This window comes from Dermochelys coriacea, chromosome 7 (genome assembly GCF_009764565.3).
Source record: "Dermochelys coriacea isolate rDerCor1 chromosome 7, rDerCor1.pri.v4, whole genome shotgun sequence".
Taxonomy (NCBI): domain Eukaryota; kingdom Metazoa; phylum Chordata; order Testudines; family Dermochelyidae; genus Dermochelys; species Dermochelys coriacea.
In genome coordinates this window covers 7,501,385-7,524,171 of record NC_050074.1, presented here as the reverse complement: position 1 = coordinate 7,524,171, position 22,787 = coordinate 7,501,385, and the positions used below count along the sequence as shown (strand labels likewise).

General features: G+C 42.4%; 1 pseudogene; it reads right to left on the bottom strand.

The window, feature by feature from the left end:
* Window positions 1-20,829: 20,829 nt before the first annotated feature.
* On the bottom strand, window positions 20,830-21,136 carry LOC119859454 (annotated as a pseudogene).
* Window positions 21,137-22,787: the final 1,651 nt, after the last annotated feature.

The window sequence follows — 22,787 nt, the reverse complement described above, 5'->3', positions numbered from 1 at the left end:
AGCATTGAATATATAATATCCATAGATGAATGGTGACAATCCACAAATCCCCTTGAGCATGGGATGCAGTTCCAGGAAGGAGGACTGCTAAGCAGAGATGAGGTTCACCTATCGAAGAAGGGGAAGAGTATATTGTGACAGGGTCAGGCCAGATGACTACAGGAGAGTGATAGAAGGCAGATATATTAGCCACAGGTTAAATAGGTCCCTTTTCCCTGGGTAAGGTAACAGGGAAGGTTCCAGAACAATCAGGAACTTTCTGGAAACAATTAAGACAGACAGGCTGATTAGAACACCTGCAGCCAATCAAGAAGCTGCTAGAATCAATTAAGGCAGGCTAATCAGGGCACCTGGGTTTTAAAAAAGGAGCTCATTTCAGTTTGTGGTGTGCATGCAAGGAGCTGGGAGCAAGAGGTGCAAGAAGCTGAGAGTGAGAAGACATACTACTGGAAGACTAAGTACAAGCATTACTAGACATCAGGAGGAAGGTCCTATGGTGAGGATAAAGAAGGTGTTGGGAGGAGGCCATGGGGAAGTAGTCCAGGGAGTTGTAGCTGTCGCACAGCTGTTCCAGGAGGCACCCTAGACAGCTGCATTCCACAGGGCCCTGGGCTGGAACCAGGAGTAGAGGGCGGGCCTGGGTTCCCCCCATCCTTCCATCCCCCCAACTCCCTACTTAATACAGGAGGAGTTGACCTGGACCGTGGGTTCCACCAGATGGGAAGGTCTCTGGCCTGTTCCCCGATCCACTAGGTGGATCAGCAGAGACTGCTGATTGTTCTCCTTCCTTTTCCCCATGCTGGCCAGTGATGAGGCTAAACTGAGTGAACGGCAGATCTGAGCCACGAAAGTGGCCAAACTGAGGGCAGCCGTGAACCTCTGAGGTGAGCAAGTCCGCCAATAAGCGCAGGACTAACCAAGGCAGAGGAGGAACTTTGTCACAATATTTGGATACAGACTGGCTAACCTAGTGAGGAGGGCTTTAAACTATGTTCGAAGGGGGCAGGAGACCAAAGCCCACAGGTAAGTCAAGAACATGGAGACCTGGGAGAAGCTTTGGAATTTGGGGGGAGCATGGGCTGTTATAGCAGGGATAAAAGAGAGACAAGACAGAATTGGAGGGGAGGGGAGAACCAAATCAGTATCTTAGATGTCTATATACTAATGCAAGAAGCAGAAAGAACTTGCAATACTAGTAAATAAACACAACTATGACATAGTTGGCATCATAAAGGCCTGGTGGGATAATATGCATGACTGAAATATTGGTAGAGAAGGGTACAGCTTGCTCAGGAAGGATCAGCAGGGAAAAAAGGGAGAAGGTGTTGCCTTGTATATTAAAAATGCATAAACTTGGACTGAGGTTGAGATGGGAATAGGAAACAGACTTGTTGAAAGTCTCTGAGTAAGGATAAAAGGGGTAAAAAAAAAGAGTGATGTCACAGCAGGGGGTCTACTACAGACCACCTAAGCAGGAAGAAGAGGTGGATGAGGCTTTTTTAAAAACAGCTAACAAAATCATCCAAAGCCCAGGACTTGGTGAGGATGGGGGACTTCAACAGACATCTATTGGGAAAATAACACAACAGGGCACAGATTATCCAGCAAGTTCTTGGAATGTATTGGAGGCAATTTTTTATTTCAGAAGGTGGAGACAGCTACCAGGGGAGAGGCTGTTCTAGATTTGATTTTGACAAACAGGGAGGAACTGGTTGAGAATTGGAAAGTGGAAGGCAGCTTGGGGGAAAGTGATCGTGAAATGAGAGAGTTCATGATTCTAAGGAATGGTAGGAGGGAGAACAGCACAATAAAGAGAATGGATTTCAAGCAGGTAGACTTTACCAAACTCAGGAAGTTGGTAGGTAAGATCCCACGGGAAGCAAATCTAAGGGGGAAAACAATTGAAAACAGTTGGCAGTTTTTCAAACAGATATTATTCAGGGCACAAGAGCAAACTATCCCACTGTGTAGGAAAGATAGGAAGTATGGCAAGAAACTACCCTGGCTTAACCAGGAGATTTTCAATGATCTAAAAATCAAAAAAGAGTCCTAAAAAAGTGGAAACTAGGTCAAATTACAAAGGATGAATATAAACAAATAACAAAAGTATGTAGGGACAAAATTAGAAAGGCGAAGGCACAAAATGAGATCAAATTAGCTAGACAAATAGAGGGTAGCAAGGAAACATTTTACAAATACATTAGAAGCAAGAGGAAGACCAAGGATAGGGTAGGCCCATTACTCAATGTGGGGTGGGGGAATAACAGAAAATGTGGAAATGGCAGAGGTGCTTAATGACTTCTTTGTTTCGGTTTTCACCAAGAAGGTTGGTGGTGATTGGCAAAAAAGAAAAGGAGTACTTGTGCACCTTAGAGACTAACAAATTTATTTCAGCATAAGCTTCTGTGAGCTCACTTCATCGGATGCTGAGCTGTAGCTCACGAAAGCTTATGCTCAAATAAATTTGTTAGTCTCTAAGGTGCCACAAGTACTCCTTTTCTTTTTGCGAATACAGACTAACACGGCCGCTACTGTGAAACCTGTTATTATACAAGGTTGTGATTGGACATCTAATGTAGTGAATGCCAGTGAAAATAGGGTACAATCAGAAGAGGCTAAAGTAGGGAAAAAACAACTTAAAAACTACAGTACTTGGACAAATTAGATGTCTTCAGGTCACCAGGGCCTGATGTAATACATCCTAGAATACTCAAGGAGCTGACTGAGGAGACATCTGAGCTATTAGCGATTATCTTTGAGAAGTCATGGAATATGGGAGAGATTCCAGAAGACTGGAAAAGAGCTAAATAAGGACATCCCAGGGAATTACAGACCAGTCAGCTTAATTTCTGTACCCGGGAAGATAATGGAGCAAATAATTAAGCAATTTGCAAACATCTAGAAGATAATAAGGTGATAAGTAACAGTCAGCATGGATTTGTCAAAAACAAATCATGTCAGACCAACGTGATAGCTTTCTTCAACCGGGTAACAAGCCTTATGGATGGGGGGAAGTGATAGATGTGCTATATCTTGACTTTAGTAAAGCTTTTGATTCAGTCTTGCATGACCTTCTCATAAACAAACTAGGGAAATGCAACTGAGATGGAGCTACTGTAAGGTGGGTGTAACACTGGTTGGAAAACTGTTCCCAGAGAGCAGTTATCAGTGGTTCACAGTCATGCTGGAAAGATATAACGAGTGGGGTCCTGCGGGGATCAGTTCTGGATCTGGTTCTGTTCAATACCTTCACCAATGATTTAGATAATGGCGTAGAGAGTATACTTACAAAGTCTGCAGATGATACCAAGCTGTAAGTGCTTTGGAGGATAGGATTAACATTCAAAATGATCTGGACAAACTGGAGAAATGGTCTGAAGTAAATAGGATGAAATTCAATAAGGACAAATGCAAAGTACTCCATTTAGGAAGGAACAATCATACAAAAATGGGAAATGACTGCCTAGGAAGGAGTACTATGTAAAGGGATCTGCGGGTCATAGTGGACCACAAGCTACATATGAGTCAACAGTGTAACGCTGTTGCAAAAAAAAAAAGCAAACATAATTCTGGGATGTATTAGCAGAAGTGTTGTAAGCAAGACAAGAGAAGTAATTCTTCTGCTCTACTACATGCTGATTAGACCTCAACTGGAGTATTGTGTCCAGTTCTGGGTGCCACATTTCAGGAAGGATGTGGACAAATTGGAGAAAGTCCAGAGAAGGGCAACAAAAATGATGAAAGGTGTAGAAAACATGACTTTTGAGGGAAGATTGGAAAAAAAAATGGGTTTGTTTAGTCTGGAAAAGAGAAGAGTGAGAGGGGACATGATAACAGTTTTCAAGTATGTAAAAGGTTGTTACAAGGAGGAGGAAGAAAAATTGTTTTTCTTAACCTCTAAGGACAAGACAAGAAGCAATGGGCTTAAATTGCAGTAAGGGAGGTTTAGGTTGGACACGAGGAAAACTTCCTGACTGTCATGGTAGTTAAGCACTGGAATAAACTGCCTAGGGAGGTTCTGGAATCTCCATCATTGGAGATTTTTAAGAGCAGGTTAGACAAACACTTGTCAGGAATGGTCTAGATAATTAGTCCTGCCATGAGTGCAGAGGACTGGACTAGATGACCTCTTGAGGTCCCTTCCAGTTCTATGATTCAAAGGGATGTGCTTAACATTAAGAATTGTATGTTGTTGGGTTTTTTCTTGATACCCACATCAATTCTTTCAAAGGATAGATAAACTGGAACCAAATTTTTCCAGGGGAGATAATGATTTAAGCTCACCCACAGCCAGCGAGTTTCATCCAACTGATTCAATCTTTCCTATGCTGGCATCTCTATCAGCTGGCATGCCACACTCCACACGGTTGGTGGCAACAAAAGTAACTGGAGGGATGGTGCTGTCGGGGCCAACACACGTATAGAATTTACACCTGTATCAGTAACCGTGCCACAAATGCATGCATGGAGATTCTGCTAAAACAGTGGTTCCCAGACTTGTTCCGTCGCTTGTTCAGGGAAAGCCGCTGGCACACCGGGCCCGTTTGTTTACCTGCCACGCCCGCAGGTTCGGCCGATCGCGGCTTCTAGTGGCCGTGGTTTGCTGCCTCAGGCCAATGGGAGCTGCTGGAAGCGGCGCGGGCTGAGGGATGCGGGCTGAGCCCCAGCCTGCCAGGGGCTTTCCCTGCACAAGCAGCGGAACAAGTTTGGGAACGACTGCGCTAAAAGTTACTCTCTCTCAGTCTACAAAGGGGCTGAAATGTGATGATCTGTTTGCAACAGCTGCACTGCCAAGGGAGACTCAACAATCTGCTAGCGCTAGGCTCCTGAGGAAACAAACAAACAGTCAACCACAAGGGAAACAACTGAGGATACTTGCTGCTGACAAACACTTCCTGCTTGTTCAGACAACGCTCTTCTCCTATCCAAAGTGACAGAGAAATGCTATCCCAGTACAGAGGAGCAGACAGGAGGAGACTAACGCACTAGACCTCACTAACCCCTCAATGAATGCCACGTTTCACGCTCGAGAGAAGTCAGGCTGGTTCAGCTAAATAAGAGCCTCACTGAACACATGTATCATAGGTCAGGTATTTTGTACTTTTTTGTTATCCTTTCCAGAGGTGCTGCTACCAAAGCCATGCCTGTAGGGAATGAGCAATGAAACATGTTAGATCATCTCCAGAAACACACACGCCTTCTAAGGGTGGTATTTCAAGAACTGCTTTTATAAACAGTCCTTTTTTAAAAGAGCTCTGTCTCCGTCTTTCCCAGATTAAACTGTGCTGTCTGTCTCCAGACTACATGGTAAATCAAACCAGCCACACAGTGTTTGCAAAAAACATAAACAGGTGCTTGCAACATAGTCTGAGTTTACGAGCATCCTCTTCAAGTCACATCAATTCACAAGGTTTGTGACCACCCTTCTGGGGCCTAAACCAAAGCCCACTGAAGTTGATGGGACCCCTTTTAATGGGTTTTGGATCAGGCCCATAAATAGCTACAGGAGGGACTATTAGTAGTACACATGATTTTTAAGAGAGGTAGTATGGCCTAATGGATAAAGCAATAGATTGAGGGTCAGGAAACGTGGGTTCTGTTCTATCCCCAGCTCTGTGACCTGGGACAAACCGTTTTTCTGTACTGTAAGCTCTTCAGGGCGGGGACTGTCTCTTACTTTGGTCTTGTCTACACAGCCCCAGTGGGGACTACCAGGTGTGAACTGCAATGCACACTAGAGTGTGGCATTATAATTGCCCCATATAGATCCTCCTAGCGCTACCTAGAACGTACCTCGGTTGCATTAACATAGTCCTGTTGGAGACTCTGTTAATGCAAACTCAGCCCCTTTTAATGGGTGCTAGTGTAAGGCATATCCAAAAGGGAGGGCATAGTGGTTGAAATTTTTGGACCACCTGCCACTGTGTTCCACAGAGATAATTGCTGGCTGGGGTGCATGTTTTGTTTGGAGCTCTGTTTCTGCCCAGACCCCTGAAGTGCTGTATGTGCGTACTGACTGAGGTGATAAAGAATCTTGTATTTTAAAGGGACACAATCATGTTACGCGAGCAGGGTCTACACAGGGCAGCTACAGGGCAACATTTTAGTGCACACTGCAACTCATTCTCTAGCAGTCCGCACTGCGGGGCCGTGTAGGCAAGCCCTGTGTGTGTTACAACACCTCACACAATGGGGACCCCCAATCTCAGTTGGAGCTACTGTCATACACATTATAAATAATGGCTGTGCTTATGCGAAAAAACAATGAACCAAAAAAATCCTAGTCACGAGCACAACTCCACATCTGTGTTAGTGGTAGGTAATATTTTATAGGGCAGCAGTAATCACCATAGGAAAGATCGTAAAGGTACATAAGACTGCTCGCTTAATGGTATGTTCCTCTCGCCCTGTTAACACTTAAACGGGACACTGCTAAAACTGTAAGTAGGCCCAAAATTAGGGGTTTGATTCTTTTTAACTAATAACACTTAATAGGAGTAGAAACATTCTCAGGACTTAAACACAAATTCAATTTATATGTTATTGAAAAACCAGGCAGCCGCATTGTTAGTCTGTAACATTAAAGTTAACAGCCTACAGAGAGTTAATTCACTGCCCCAAATCTCTCTCAGACTAGCAGTGAATAAAACTGGGCGTGGACAGCTGTTAATCGGTTTAGAGAAGTCAGGACAATGATCTCAGTTAACAGTCCAGGGGATTCATGTTCAGATGTCAAAATCCACCATTTCAGTAACTTGTATCCATGTTGAGAGTGTTAGCAGAAGGCCCTACAGTGCTGACGACTAGGATGTGAGTTGCAGCGTGCACTAAAGTGTTGCTCTGTAGCTGTGTGGACCCTGTTCTATCCCAGCTCTGTGACCTGGGACAAACCATTTCTCTGTACTGTAAGCTCTTCAGGGCGTAACCTGATTGTATCCCTCGAAAACACAAGATTCTTCATCATTTCGGTCGCTACACATGGATTGAATGGGCATATAGGAAATAAATCGCCCTCTCTCCTCAAAGGTGGTCCCACAGGGCCAGAGATGAAGCACACCACCAGGACAATGGTAGGGAAGTTTACCATGCTGTACCTTTAGTTTTGACAATAAAGATGCCAGACTGAAGTCTTCAGGTTAACAACAAATTCAAACCCAGTGATGCCCAGTCAAGCCCTGAACTCGCACCAAAGCAAACAAATTTTTATTTTTAAGCCTCAATTTGAGACGCGATCTATTTCTGATGATAAGAAATGACTTCTAGTCTGACCTGACGAAGCCCTTTTGCGGGGAGGTCTGCCTTGGCCAAAGACAAGATAAATGTTCACCACACACAAAGCAAGACAAAGTCACAAAACGATGTCCAACAGCTTTTTAATCATACAACGGCACTTTCAAATTGTCAGGAGATGAAAGAAAGTGCAATTAAATATTATTTGACTTGAATATTATGTCACCAGAAGTAAACATCATCTGCTGTCCTGATGGCTCCCTTTGGCTTGGGAAACAATTGATGCTGCCAAAGCACCCAAGAAGTTTTTAAATCAGGCTACTGCCAAAGTGTTTGGAATGGAGTTTTTACTGCTTCATGTTCCATCAAACCCTTCAGAAAGCTAATCCTTTGAAGAATGTCAAGTTCCAAACTGTGGACGTACCTCAGAGAGCTTCCGAACAGCCTCAGCTCCCATTCAAGTCACCCGGAGAAGCCGAGGGTGCTTGCACCTAGACTGCAGAGGACTCAAGAGATTCCCGGTTCTGCCAATCACTTTTATCCATGTCTCAGTTCCCCATCTGTAAAGCAGAGACTATACTCTGTTCTGCCCTCTTTTCAGAAGCATTCAATCTAATAGCTGAGGCTACAGTCTAGTCCAGCGGTTCTCAGCCAGAGGTCCAGGGTCCCCCAGGGGGCCGCGAGCAAGTTTCAGGGGCTCCGCCAAGCAGAGTCGCTGGGGCCCAGGGCAGAAAGCGGAAGCGCCACTGTGCAGGGCTGAAGCCCAGGTTCCTGAACCCTACCACCTGGAGCTGAAGCTGAAGCCTGAGCAATGTAGTTTTGCAGGGCCCCCTGTGACATGGGGCCCCAGGCAATAGCCCTGCTTTCTATTCTCCAATGCCAACCCTGGCTTTTATATGCAGAAAAAGAGTTTTGGGGGCACTAGTGGGCCATGGAGTTTTTAATAGCATGTTGTGGGGGGCCTCAGAAGGAAAAAGGTTGTGAACCCCTGGTCTAGTCAAGCATTGGCCTAACTCTGCTCCTATTAAAGTCAATGGTGAAACTCCCTTTGTCTCAATCGGAGCAGTTAGGCCAGGGCTGAGTACATTTGTATGTTCCCCCTTCCAATCACAAAGGGAATTATTCAAGTGACTTTCAGGGAAATATTCTCACAACATTATGGAAAGAATGCAGCCCAGAAAGACAAAATCCAGGGCTTTCATTTTCTTGCTGTGCTTTGTGAAAAACAGAATCTGCCCAATTTACCTTACCCTGATATCTATCTATGCATCTAAAGGTTGCTAGAGTTAACCGGAAGAAAGTGGCTGGAGACTATAAATTGTATTTTGTCCTCAACTTGTGTACAAAATTCCCATTAGCATCAACGGGAGTTCTCATGCATAGAGAAGTTATGTGCAGTAAATAGCCCTGAGGAGAGACAAATGAAGAAAGTGAGAGAACCTAATGCTACAACAGGAATTTTGACATGGATGGCTATCTGGGGTACTTATTTGGCCCTCAATAGCTGAGCTTCTCAGTTTTTTTAAATGTATTTAGCCTCACAATACAGAGTATTACCCCCATTTCACAGCTGGGCAATGAAGACAGAGCAAATAAGTGACATGCCCTGGGTCACAAGGGAAGTCTGTGGCAGAGTAGAGATTTGAACCCAAAACCTAGGTTAGCACCCCAGCAACTGAACCATCCTTCCGGTCATGTTATGGCAGTTCAATTATTGCCAGATAAGCTTGCTGACTTCACCATTAACTTCTTCCCTATTTGTTTGTCTCATCCATCTGTTGCACCCTGCCTTTACCCAGACTCGGAGTTCTTTGGGGCAGGGATGGTCTTTTAACTGTGCATCTAGCACAATGGGTCCCTGATCCATAACATGACAAGAGCAAACAGGCCAGACACAGCGGGTTCATGGTACCAGTGAAATAAAGGACAAAACTGAAAAGTGGCTTTTTCATTCTTTTTACTATTTAATTCTCTTTTCCCCTCACCCCCATAAGCCAGCGTGGGTGGGAGAGAAAGAGATTCAAAAACCAGGCCACTAGGGAGTGGATATTTTGTCTTAGGACTCTTCTTAGAAAATGTGTTTGCAGTTCTGTGATGGCAGCATTCTGAATACACAAAGGGAACCATGGCAGCAAGAAATGCAAGAGCCGCCCTCTTGTTTAAGCATGAAGATACCACACAATGGAAAGTGCAGTAGTAGTGATTGCTGCACACCTTCAAGACACAGCATGAGGCACAAAGCTGCAATTCACGTCTCAAATGCTCTGGACTAAATGTCATCAGAAGCATTATTGCAGAGCCGATAACTTCTATTCGCCATTTGAAACTGTGTACTTGAGAAACTGGGACTATAGGTCTTTATCCCACTAACTTTTATTCCCTTCACATGGTCTCACTGCCAGATTGGTCAGTTAATTTTTAGAGAAGAAAGTGTAAAGTAGTTACAAATGTGTAAATAAATCTCTCTGAAATGGGACTTATTTTCTCTGTTTACGCATTTTACTTGTATCACGGAGCATGAGCATGACAAACTTGATCAAGAGCAGGCAGCATACAGAGGTCCTGATCTAGCAAACATACATAAGCTTAACTTTATACGTAAGTAGTCCCATTGACTTCAATAGGATTAATCATTTGCACACAGTTAAATAGTGGCATATGTAGCTGTAGACTTGAGGCCTCAGAGGGATGGGTCCTGAGGTTAAGGCACTAAACCGTGCTTCAGGATACTTGAGATAAGCTCCCAGTTCTGCATCCTGCTACCTGTGTGACCTTAGGCAACTCACTCACTCTCTCTGAGCCTTCGATTCCCACCTGTAAAATGAGAATAATATTGCCCAACCTCACAGGGGTGTGGAAGATGAATCTATTAATATTTTGAGATGCTCATTAAATACAGTGAGAGGGCACAAAGGCGGCTATGGGAAAGTCACTATTTTCTCAGCAACACACCCAGGCTACGGTGAAATGTTGCTATAGCAATAGGGTGAGGTTTTGCACACACGTGCCCACTGTCACCTCAAAAAGAGCATGCACTTTGGGACACGCGACTTCACAGGAGAATCATTACACATAGGGAAACTTGTATTGCCAACCCCAACTGTTGACACATCTTGAGATAGCCCCCATGAGATTGGATTAAAAATCATTACAAAATTGAAAGTAATTATCTGAGGGTTCATTTGGCTTCTGGTGTCTGAGTCTTTAGGGACTGTGTTTTCAAGTTTTTCTCTAACCATGGCGGCTAGAAATTCACTTTAAAAAAAAAAAGACCTGAAATCCTCAAATATTCACATGCTTCCAGGAGCTGAAGCCTTAAGAAACACACCAAATATCATGAGATTTACTATAAATTGTAAGAATTGTCAACATCGGGGAAAGTCACCCATAATTCAGCTTCCAAATTTTGTTAAGGGGCATTGAGCGAGCTGAATGTTGTCAATTTAATTATATCAGTAGTCCTATTGATTACTTCACCTCTATGACATCAATCACAGACCCATATGCTTCCCCACCATCAGGGGAAATCAGAAATTAGAATTCCTTTTTTGCAAAAACATTTAGAAAAACAAAATTGTTTTGTTCAAAACATTCCATGAATATTTGTTGGCTGAAAATATTTTTAATGAAAGTTTTCATTTTACAGTGTGTGCGGGGGGAGAAAATCATTTTGGGTTCCTTCCACTTCCCTCTCGCACCATGTCTCTGTCCCTCCACCCAGGCACAAAGGGAGGAGAAACGAGAAAGGGAGTAAAAAGTACCTAAATGAAAAGTTTGCAAAAAATCAGATGAAGAGTGGTTTCAATTTTTTTTCCAAAAAATGATCAAAACAGAAATATTTTGCCAAATGCTCACTTTGATCAAAAAATCATTTATTTAACAATGTTTAAGCTACTGCATAAAGAAACACATCTACCTAAATTCCTACCATACACAAAGCCCCATTTTGCAGATGGCTTCCAAGCACCCCACTGAATTCAATGGGAATGTTGTTGATGGATGGAGAAGGAGGCTCAAGTGATAATTTAACAAATGAATTCCTAAATTAGAAACTTAGTCAAAGAAATTCTGATGGTGAGTGGTGAGAAAGCACAAGGACACTGGACAGGAGAAAAGCAGAATAAGAATGGGATCCTCAGTAGCCAACTGAAAAAATTAAATTAAGTGAGTCGCTTCATTGCCCCAACTGATTGAAATTAAATGAACAATTAGAACAGAGAGCTGACCTGTGAGGGGGAACTGGTTACAAACAAAAATGTCTTTTCACCATAGCACTCCATGTAATAAATGCAATGGAACACTTCAGGAAGACAATGAGAAAGTTGTATATGGGACCTGAGTAATGGCGATACAAATCTCTGTTCAGCAGACATCCCACAGAAAGGGGCCAGACTGCTACTACCAGAAAAAGAGGAGGCAAACTGCAAGACAACCAAAGGAAGCCATCTACAGAGAAGTCATGAAACAGCAAAATCCTTTAAGACATTGGCCATACTCCAGCTGCCATTGAACCTTGGACTGGTGCAAAAGCCAATAGATAGGTAGGTTTGGAGTTTCTCATATTGTGGGCCAGCTTAGAAAAATCCGAGTGTTCTGAAATATTTGATTGAGTTGCTACTCCCCGAATAGGTTGGATTGTTTCCAATGCCCTTAATCAACAGGAGTCTTTCCATTGTCTTCAGGAGACATTGGACCAAGCCTGTCATGGACAACTAGAACCAGCGGAATCTTTTTAAGTGAGCCCACCATACATGAGCTAGGCAACATAATTTGAACTGTGTTTAAACAACAATTTCAACCATAGTGGTGACAGTATAAAAGAAGAAAGCAATTCCACAGTCCAAATGGAAAAAAGATAACCTCCTGAAAAAGCAGGAAAAGTTAATATTGTCCAAGTTAAACCAAGCTGACATTTATTATATCACAGTGCGGTCTATTACTTAATGTTGCCCGACACTCCCATTATAAGATCCTGCTTTCAGTTGCTTCAAATTTTGTCAAACTTTAACATTTGGACTGCCTCAGGCTGAAATTTCTGAGAAAGTTTGAATTGTTTCCTAGTATAACATTAGGGGAAGATAAATTATTTTGTCCAAGTTTAAAAAAATAATCTCACCGCCATGTTACTGATCTTTAGCATTTCCACGCTTTGGAGAAGAGACTTGGAGTTTGGCAGGGAAGATAGGGACAAGGATGTGCTTTTTGCCATTCCTGTGGGAAAAAAAACAAACCCTAATATGGCCAACTATAGGTCTCAAAAAAAAAAAATCCTGGTTTTCACTTGCTCAGTAGAGGCTTGTTTGGTGGCTAAATTCCCCAAAGATTCTATCTGCACTGAGCATACTTCATCTCTTCACAGCTCATACGTACCAACCAGACTGTGCATGCACTATCCCTACAGGACTTTCCCATTGACAGCACCTTCCATCAGCCAGGGGCCACTGCGGCACCAGTAACAGGAACCAAGAGCAAGGAGGTGGTTTCACCAGTATGGTCATGCTCCCCCTGCTGGTGCCCCGGCTGTGAAGAGTATGAGACAGCATTTCTGGCTCGAATGCAAAGGGACGAGGAACCATGGGGGTGGCCTGCTTCATTCAGAGCACACGATGCACCTGATCGGATTTGAATCAATGTTGCGTGGTGAAGGAGGCTGTTGCCAACCTCATTTGTTGCAGAAGTTGGAAGGTGTCTGGTGAACAAGGCAGGGGGACTGCAGGAAAAGGAAAGGACAGTAGTCATGGTTAAATCAGTTGAACGCTGCCATGGAGAATTGGATTCTATCCCTGTATCTGCCCCAGAGTTCTTATGTGATTCTGGGCAAGTGACTTAAACCAGCCTTTTCAGAGCTCATCACTAAATGTGTGTTCTTCTTTTTCTGGGTGACCAACAGGACACACTTGGGATCTGATTGGCAGAGGTGCAGAGCACTCGTAGTTGCAATTGAAGTTGAGTGGAGCTATGCTTGAACATATTAAGTACTATAAAAATACTAAGCACTCTGAAAAATCAGCCCCTCGGTGTCTCAAACTGGGCCTAAAATTAGGGGATAGTTTTGGACTTAATTTCTCCGTGCTTCAGTTCTGCATTGTAAATGGAGATAGACAATCTATTCTCACAGGGGTATTGAGAAGATAAATTCATTAATGTTTCTGAAGCACTGATGCCATAGGGATAAATGCCACGGAATACAAAATTAGCAATTTTGTATTCAGTACAGAGTTTGAATAGTGGGCGCTACATAAGGCCTAGGCTCATGCACAGAATGAGGAGGAGAAAAGTAAATAATGAATAACTAATTCACTCAAGAAGGTAGGTGTCCATGGAAAAGTAGTATGTAATCATGTAATTAAAGAGTTTATTCTAATGCATACACACAAGAGGCAAGGGGGCCAAATTAAGGTTGCATAGTGAACCTTAATTTTGGCATATCCTAACTTTTGAGTGTTTGAATTTGCAACTCAAGTGTTCTTTAAATGTAGTGTTTAGGATGTCATAAATATACATGTTTCAGATATTACACAAGGCTTCATGTATTTGTTGATGTTTCAGTTAAGTATAGTCTCTTTCTGAAGACAAAATACAAATGTATGAGATCTGTGAATGCTGTAGCAGTTATTTTCTAGTCAGGATAGCTCAACGATGCAGCTGTGATTACATCATTCATTTGTGGTAGAGAAAAGTATCCAATAAATCAAATAAAGCCAAGAGACTTTTCTGTGCTTTGACATCAGACACTATACAGAAATAAACACACAAGTATAAGTAAATGATCACAAAACACCAAAGGGGGAAAAGCAGTTAAGAATAGCTGAAAGCTAAACTATATTAACCCACATTAAGGATATAACAGAAAAAAATAAGACCATAACAACATAAGAACAGCCATATCATGTCAGACCAATGGTCCATCTAACCCAGTATCCTGTCTTCCGACAATGGCCAGTGCCTGATGTTTCTGTGGGAATGAACAGCACAGGGCAATTATCAAGTGATCCATCCCCTGTTGTCTTGTCTCAGCTTCTGGCATGGAGGTTTAGGGACATCCAGAGCATGGGGTTTTGTCCCTGACCATCTTGGTTAATAGCCATTGAGGGATCTATCCTCCATTAACTTATCTATTTTTTGATCCCAGTTACACTTTTAGCATTCATAACTTCCCCTTGCAACGAGTTCCATAGGTTGACTGGGCGTTGTGTGAAGAAGTTCTTCCTTACGTTCATTTTAAACCTTCTGCCTATTAATTTCATTGTGTGACCCCTGGTTCTTGTGTTATGTGAAGGAGTAAATAACACTCCCCTATTCACTTTCTCCACACCAGTCATGATTTTATGGACCTTGTTCATATCCCGGCTTAGTCATCTCTTTTTTTAAGATGAACAGTCAGTCTTTTTAATCTCTCCTCATATGGAAGCTATTCTCTACCCCAATCATCTTTGTTGCCCTTTTCTGCATCTTTTCCAAATTCTAATATATCCTTTTTGAGATGAGGATACCAGTACTGCACACAGTATTCAAGGTATGAGCATACCATGGATTTATATAGAGGCACTATGCTATTTACTATCTTGTTATCTATCCTGTTCCTAATGGTTCCTAACATTGTGTTAGCTTTTTTGACTGCACTAGCAGACAAGTATAGAAAACCAGTAGAAGTTTATAATCTCTACAGTTTTAAATAATTTCTTGCTTTATACAAAGACCGAAGAGCATGTAGAGGAAGAAGTATCCACCAACTGTAGTCCATGAAATTGGTGTCAAGTTTTAGACTATTGCACTTTGAAAAAGGAGTGCCAAATATATAGTAAAATAGTCCAATAAACTTAGCTAAAATTATAAAATAAGATATTGTATAATAGAGCTGTCTAAGAGATTATGGCATTTACACTACACATGCTCAGTAGCTGTGTTTTGTAGTATACATGTATCAATAATAAAATAATATTAATATCCTACTGATTTCAACATTTCAAAATGAATACACCATTCTATAAAAATGGCCCATAAATACTCATACAGAGAGAGAGAGAGAGAGAGAGAGAGAGAAAGAGATCGGAATTAAAGCATTGCTTTTGAATAGCCATTTTGGAAGTGACTTGTTGTGCTTTGTTTGCCTTATACCTAATTAATCAAATCATGAAAGCAGTGGGAAAACCCTCATTCACCACATCAGGGTCCTACAATGCTCCTTTCACTGTCCCAAGTAATCCCACTGACCACAATGGGACCATGTGGGTAACTACGGTGAGTGAGACTTGGCCAGATCTTTATGCCTTCCACCACATTCTGTCACATGCTAACTCTGCTACAATGGACTGTGCTGTTTAAACTTGGGATTTCCAAATATGCTCAGCTCTGGCCGAGCCCATGGCCATTGACATCAATGTAGCAGAAATCAGACCAACACCAAGTGCTTTTGAACATGCCATCGCCTAAAGCACTGGATACCAAGCCAAGGGCTTTACGCGGTTGGCATTCAGGACATTATAATCTCTAAGGTGCCACAAGTTCTCTTTTTCTTTTTGAAGAGCTGTTCTGTGTGCCACTGTAATTTATCTTTGCTCTGTGTGATTTTGTTCTTGTTACTGAAGAAAGTACTCACAGTGGTGTTGTGTGACCGATAGGCTGGTCAGTGAAGTCCTGCTACTCCTACAAGCTCCAGTTCAGCAAACTACCCCTGTTCAACAAAGCACAGGCCTAAATTTAAGCACATGCATAAATCTTCATTGACTTTAATGGGCCTGAAGCATATGTTTAGGTGCTTCTCTGAATCGAGACCCTGGAGCCCCCTTACAGGAACAGGCACATATTTTGTTACTGTTGTTTTCACGCTGAGAGGAAAAACAGGTGACAGTGGGTTGCGCGAGTGGTAGGCAACCCTCATCTCAAAGCGCAGTTCTGTCTCCCTCTGGTGGCCAAGACATACAAAGGTTTGTGTCTCTGTTACCGCCTTTGATCAGACTTGGGTCTTTCCATTCAAGCAATAGATGCTCATGCTTTGAGACCAAGAATTCCTGGGTTTGATCCCCACTGCTAATGACCCAACCAGGGGATTTCATTACTACAGCAAATATCTGTTTGCATGCGGAAAGCATAGAGTGACTAATTCTGAATACATTTATTTGCTATGTAAAATATTATTAGCCAGGCAGTATCAGACCTCATAATGTCTATAGATACAAGTTTCAGAGTAGCAGCCGTGTTAGTCTGTACCTGCAAAAAGAAAAGGAGGACTTTTGGCACTTTAGAGACTAACACATTTATTTGAGCATAAGCTTTCATGAGCTACAGCTCACTTCATCGGATGCATTCAGTGGAAAATACAGTGGGGAGATTTATATACACAGAGAACTTGAAACAATTTGTGTTTCCATACACACTGTAACAAGAGTGATCAGGTAAGGTGAGCTATTACCAGCAGGAGAGCGGGGAGGGGAGTGTGGAACCTTTTGTAGAGATAATCAAGGTGGGCCATTTCCAGCAGTTGACAAGAACGTTATTCAAGAGGTAAAACTAAGTTACAGCCATTCCCCATGTCTCTTTCCCTGCATAACAAGCAGATGCGCTGTACAGCAAGCTATTCAGTGGTTTGGAAAGTAATTAACATGTAACCTTGATGAGAAGTGCCAAATGGGAAAAGGTGTGAAAGTCAAATATTTCAGATTGATTTTACTGACTTGGACTTTGATCCAGCAAAGCACTTTGGCACATGTGTGACTTTCAGTACCATGGGTTCCACTGAACAAACTGGGATTACTCACATGTTTAAAGTTTTAAATACTGTATTTTGTTCAATCAGAGCCTTAAAGAGAGGAAAATAAGTGTGTTCTTTATAAAACTTCCATTGTTTGAGGTGTGACGGATTCCGGTTTTGTATTATTATAAAACAAGTAAATATGTGTGGGGAAATCCTAAAAAACCTGAAACCTATATGAAAATATGGTCACCACATGAAGAAAGTTGGTAAGAGTTTTTCATACAAAGGTTCTGTTCTATCTGTTCAAGTGAAGATATTTATGATGTCTGCAATATCATTCCAGATTTGTCATGGTCCATTAAATATCCACCTGGACATTGCATCATTTAACTACTGGAATGTGTAAGCATTTCTGCTTTTACTGAAAGAGCAACTATTAGCTACATAAGGTATAAGTATTATATTATACGTTAACAAATAAATTATAAGTGAACCATATAATAAAACCATATTTAATTGTAGCAGAGTGACAGTTACTTGTGGGTTTTTTCTGATTACAACAAGAATCTGAGGATAGGCCACATATCACCTTCATTCTGGCCTTCACTTTAGTTTATTATTCTTATCTATATTTTAGCTGTGTATAAAGCCCCATCTGAAGTGGAGCCCCTTTTTTGCTAGGTGACATACAAACTGTAGCAAGAGACAGCCCCTGACAACCTCACAGTCTTATCGACAAGACAGATATTTATTAAAGACAAAAATAAATTTCCCTTTGAAAACACTCAACATTCTTAAAAAGAAAAGGAGTACTTGTGGCACCTTAGAGACTAACAAATTTATTAGAGCATAAGCTTTCGTGAGCTACAGCTACAGCATCCGATGACGTGAGCTGTAGCTCACGAAAGCTTATGCTCTAATACATTTGTTAGTTTCTAAAGTGCCACAAGTCCTCCTTTTCTTTTTGCGTATACAGACTAACACGGCTGCTACTCTGAAACCTGTCACCATTCTTAGTTTTGCATGGTTTTGGTATGAAAGGGATCATTTTGTTGAAATGGTATAAACATACATAGCAAGGCTATGCCTAGAACTAGAAACCAAATTATATTTTTTGCACAAAGTGTTAAAAAAGTTTCCACCTCTTACAGCTCTTAGTAAATATGTGTTAGTGATACCCCTTTTTGCATCTCTAAGCTTTGTTTTGGCAGTTTTATGCAATTATTTGACAATACAAAAACAGTCTACATTTAATGTTTATAAAATTGGGTTTGGTGAATGCTGGAGTCAAATTTTAGTCAAGGCAAGGGGACCTGTGTTGGGGGTATACCTGATTCTCTCTCTCTCTCTCTCTCTCATCTCCACACACCACTGTACTATGAAAGTTCAAAATGCAACCTAACCTACACCTTTTAAATGGCTTGATTACTAGTCTTCCACCTTTTACTAATGGTGATGGGAGACCAAAACAATTTATAATCCAACATATAAAACTGCTGTAATGGTGAAAGTACCATCTGTACCACCACATGATACTGAAACCTTGCTCTACAAACACTAAAACACCCGGAATAGCACCAGAACATGCTAAGCCTGAATTTAAAGACTGACGAATGTTATTTCTCCTAAAAACATTTGCCTGCCTTTTCTTAGCTGACAAATGAGTTAAAGAGCCAGTCACGTTGATTTCCCCCTATTTTATTTTATCCTCAAATCTGATGATTCTGTACACAAGTTGCAGAAAGGGAAACCATAGTAAACCTTCCCAGAGCTTTGAAAACACTATCTAATTCATTCACCCAGGAGTAATTGACTGAATGGATGGAGAGGGACTATGAAGGCTTGAGCTCTTCAAAAAGCCCCTCAGTAATTTAAGAGCACAAATGATTAATCCAAGTCAATGGGATTTATGCTTCTAAGCCACTTTGGCCTGGTCTACTCAGGTTTTTTTACCCAGCTAGCTAATTTGGATCGGGATGTGTTTTTCTCCTGAAATAATAAAGTGGTACAACCCCTATTACGGATGCTGTTACACTGGTATAAGAGGTGCCTTAGGCCATATCTACCCAGTGAGTTACCACATGGCAAGCCAAGATATGAAGCTACAATGCACCATCTTGCCATGTGGTAACATCCGCGTGGACACAGAGGTAGCACAGAAAAAGTCCGGGAGTGCAGCCTGACATACTGCATTTCCAGCCGCACCCTAGACTTCACTGCTCGATAGCAACGTCCACACCGGACACTACTGCGGAGGAAGCTGGTGTGCTGTAGATTCACACTTTAGCTTGCTGTGCAGTACCTTGGTATGTAAAACAAGCCCTTACACAGATGAAGCGTATTTCCCTTACCATACAGGAATAATTATACCAGTACAAAGCACCTTTTTATTGATACAACTGTATCGATTTAGCTATACCAGTACAGTTAAAGCAGTACACCTTGTGTGTGTAGACAAGTTCTTAGCCACACCAGTATCAGACACCTTTATACCAGTATAACTGCATGCTAGAAGAAGAACTTCCATGCTAGAAGGTTGTACTCCTTTAAGTATTCTGGTTTCAAACCAATACAGCACAAGCAGTAACAAAAACTGTATGTAGACGAGCCCTTAGGTGACTCAAACATCCCAGCTGTGTCTTTAGGATCAGGTTTTCCAAACAGATCTGCTCCCATTTAGACACAAAGTGACCGGATTTTTCTGTGCCTGCAATCCAGAACTCTGGAAGTGTTGACGACAGAGGGAGCTGTGGGGGCACTGAGCACTTCTGACAGCCTGGCCCCTAGGAGATAAGTGATCATATGTGCAACCTCTAGCAATGACAATATTTTTCTCTCAAGTGCCTCCCATGCACAGACAAGGTACTTGGGGTGTCTCACAGATAGTCACTGAAAAGCCACAATTGCAGCACTAATTAGAGCAAGAGGAGGCAATCCTGCATGGGGCCGACACAGATTAAACCCAAATCTCTTGTGCTGGGGGAAGAAGGGAGTGTTTTCAGTGGGATTTTTACAGGACAGGGGAATGTGAGAAGATGGATGTTCCCGGAGAGAAAGTTCCTTTTTCTGTGGTGGAGTTATTCCATGGGCTTCAATAGCTTTAGGATCTTACAGGCCAATGTAGGAAAATTGCAGTCACCAGTGAGCAGAGCTGGGCAGAGAGGAGCAATTGTGTTTCATGGAGGATTTGGAGGGTTCAAAATTTGTTTTCATTCCGATTTGGAATGAAAAAAAGTTTTTTTTTTAAATTTGCCATGAAACAGAAATAAAAAGCAAACGCATTTTGAAAAGAAAAAAATCAAAGCCTTTTATTTTGGTTGTTTCAAAATGAAATTCCACCAGGTGGGTGAAAGGGAGCCAGGAAGTCCTGGCTGAGCCAGGAGCCTCTGTGCATGGGACCCAGCACTCCCAAGGCTTCCAGCTCCCCGTCAGCCTTCCTGTCCTGGAGCTATGGACAATGGAAGCCCTGCAGTTCCCAGCCTCAGACAGTCTGCCTGGCAAACGGCCCTGTAGCCACAAACCCTGGGAGTCCTGCAGTCCCCAGCTCCAAAGCAGTATTCCTGGCACAGTATCCCAGAGCCATGACCTCAGAAGCCCTGGGGTCCCCACTCTGGGGCAGTTCATCTAAGGGACTAGCCTGGAGCCAGAGATCCTGGAAGGCTGAGCAGCCGAGAAGCAGCCAGGTGAGCTGTCAGGAAACCTGCCTGGTTTTAGGAGGACGTTGGTTGAAATTGAACCATCTCCGCAAAACATTTGTATTTTGACAAATAAGCAAATTTTGACAAAACCCTGTTTTGTTAGAATTTTTCCAACCAGCTCTCCCAGTAACTAAAGACACAGTGATCTACCTGTGCATTCCTACCACACAGCAGAGTAGATATTGTTTTCTTTGTGTTGACACAGGTTTAGCCTCCAAATCTGCACAGAGTATGACGTTGGTGCTTTAGAGCGTAGACCACGTCTATGGCAGTTACAGTCTTCTGCTTGGCATGCTCCATGCATGGGATTGCATCTTGGACCACAGTCTCCAAAAATACCTTCAGGACACCATGAGTCTCTTGGTAAGTCAGGCCTTATATACGTATCACAATGAGCCAAGCAGCGAATAGCTGGCTTCATAATGCTTTGGATATTATCCCTTGGTACTTTTCTTTGGCACTTGGTGCCCCCTTTTCCAAGCCCTTTGGCTCCCTAGGCATGACCAGACATATTGGCTAGATCAGAGCTTAAATTCTTAGAGTATTTCCCAGGATGAGTCTCACACCACCCAACATGCTATAAAAACTCCGGGGGGGGGGGGGGGTTAAAAATGTTTATGGGAACACCACTCCAGACAGCTTTGGCTGAATTTAAGCCCTGGGCTAGGGTTTACAGACAACAGACTGGCAATCTCATAGACTCATAGATATCAAGGTCAGAAGGAACCACCATGATCATCCAGTCTGACCTCCTGCACAATGCAGGCCACAGAATCTCACCCACCCTCTCCTGCAATAAACCTCTCACCTATGTCTGAGCTATTGAAGTCCTCAAATCATGGTTTAAAGACTTGAAGATGCAGAGAATCCTCCAGCAAGTGACCCGTGTCCCATGCTACAGAGGAAGGTGAAAAACCCCCAAGGCCTCTTCCCATCTGCCCTGGAGGAAAACTCCTTCCCGACCCCAAATATGGCGATCAGCTGAAACTCTGAGCATGTGGGCAAGACTCACCAACCAGACACACAGGAAAGAATTCTCTGTAGTAACTCAGATCCCACCTCATCTAACATCCCATCACAGGCCTTTGGGCCTATTTACCATGAATAGTTAAAGATCAATTAAATTGCCAAAATAATTTTATCCCATCTGAACCAGTGGTGTCCAATCTCAGGTACCCACCAGGCACAAGTGGGTCCTGAATAAGTGAAATGGGGCTTACAAAAAGCAAAAACCCAAGGCAGTTCATAAAGGGCCTGATTCAAAGCCCACTGAAGTCAATAGGAACCTTTCCATTGTGCTTGAACAAGCTTTTGGACCAGGCTGTGAATCAGCTTTGTTTCCTTTGATAAGTCTCTCCTGCTGAAGGCATCCGCCCTCCTTGTCACATGCCAGAAGCATTGGGAGTGGTGGGGCGGGGAGGAAATAAAACAAGATAAAATGCCTCTGTAGAGTTAAACAATTTTAATCACACCATTTCCTGTCAAAGTCATTTCCCCCAAAATAACTAGCTACTCTATCTACTACAAATCACATCCGAAGGGTAACACAAAGAGATTTTTACAGTAGTGAGTCTATTACTGAAAAAACAAAGAATTGCTGGAAGTTTTAAAATTCAAGTACCGCGCATAGGTTACTTTGCACCTGTTTGAGACGGTTGCAGCATGCATAGTCTGTGTGCATGTGTTGTGATGCAGCTGTTTTATGCTAAGAAAATAGCTCGCATTGTAAACAGCATTGGACTGCATGTACAAAACTCCACAGTACAGCCCTGCAGATCTGGAAAGTGCTGAAGTTTTCCTTTTATGAAGATGATGCCCTTGGGACTTGGGAAATCTGTTTTGCTTTTGTCTTTTCAAAACCTTTTGCCCTCAACTTCAGAAGTGAAGTCAAACAAAATGTACACCTAGCTTAGCAGGAGGAATACACAGGGGAATAAAGACCTACAACAAAACTGAATTTACAACGCTTCTTGTTTTGTCAGAGCGTCTTGGAATGCTGTACGATATGAACTATACACACTGCAGTTAGGTACAGCAAACAGCATTGTAACCCTACTTTTCTATGGATATTGATTGAAAATTACAAACACTTGCAGGAAGGACATGCCATGTACAAGTGGCATAGGTGGGGAAAGCACCTCCAACTTATATCAAGGCAAAATAAA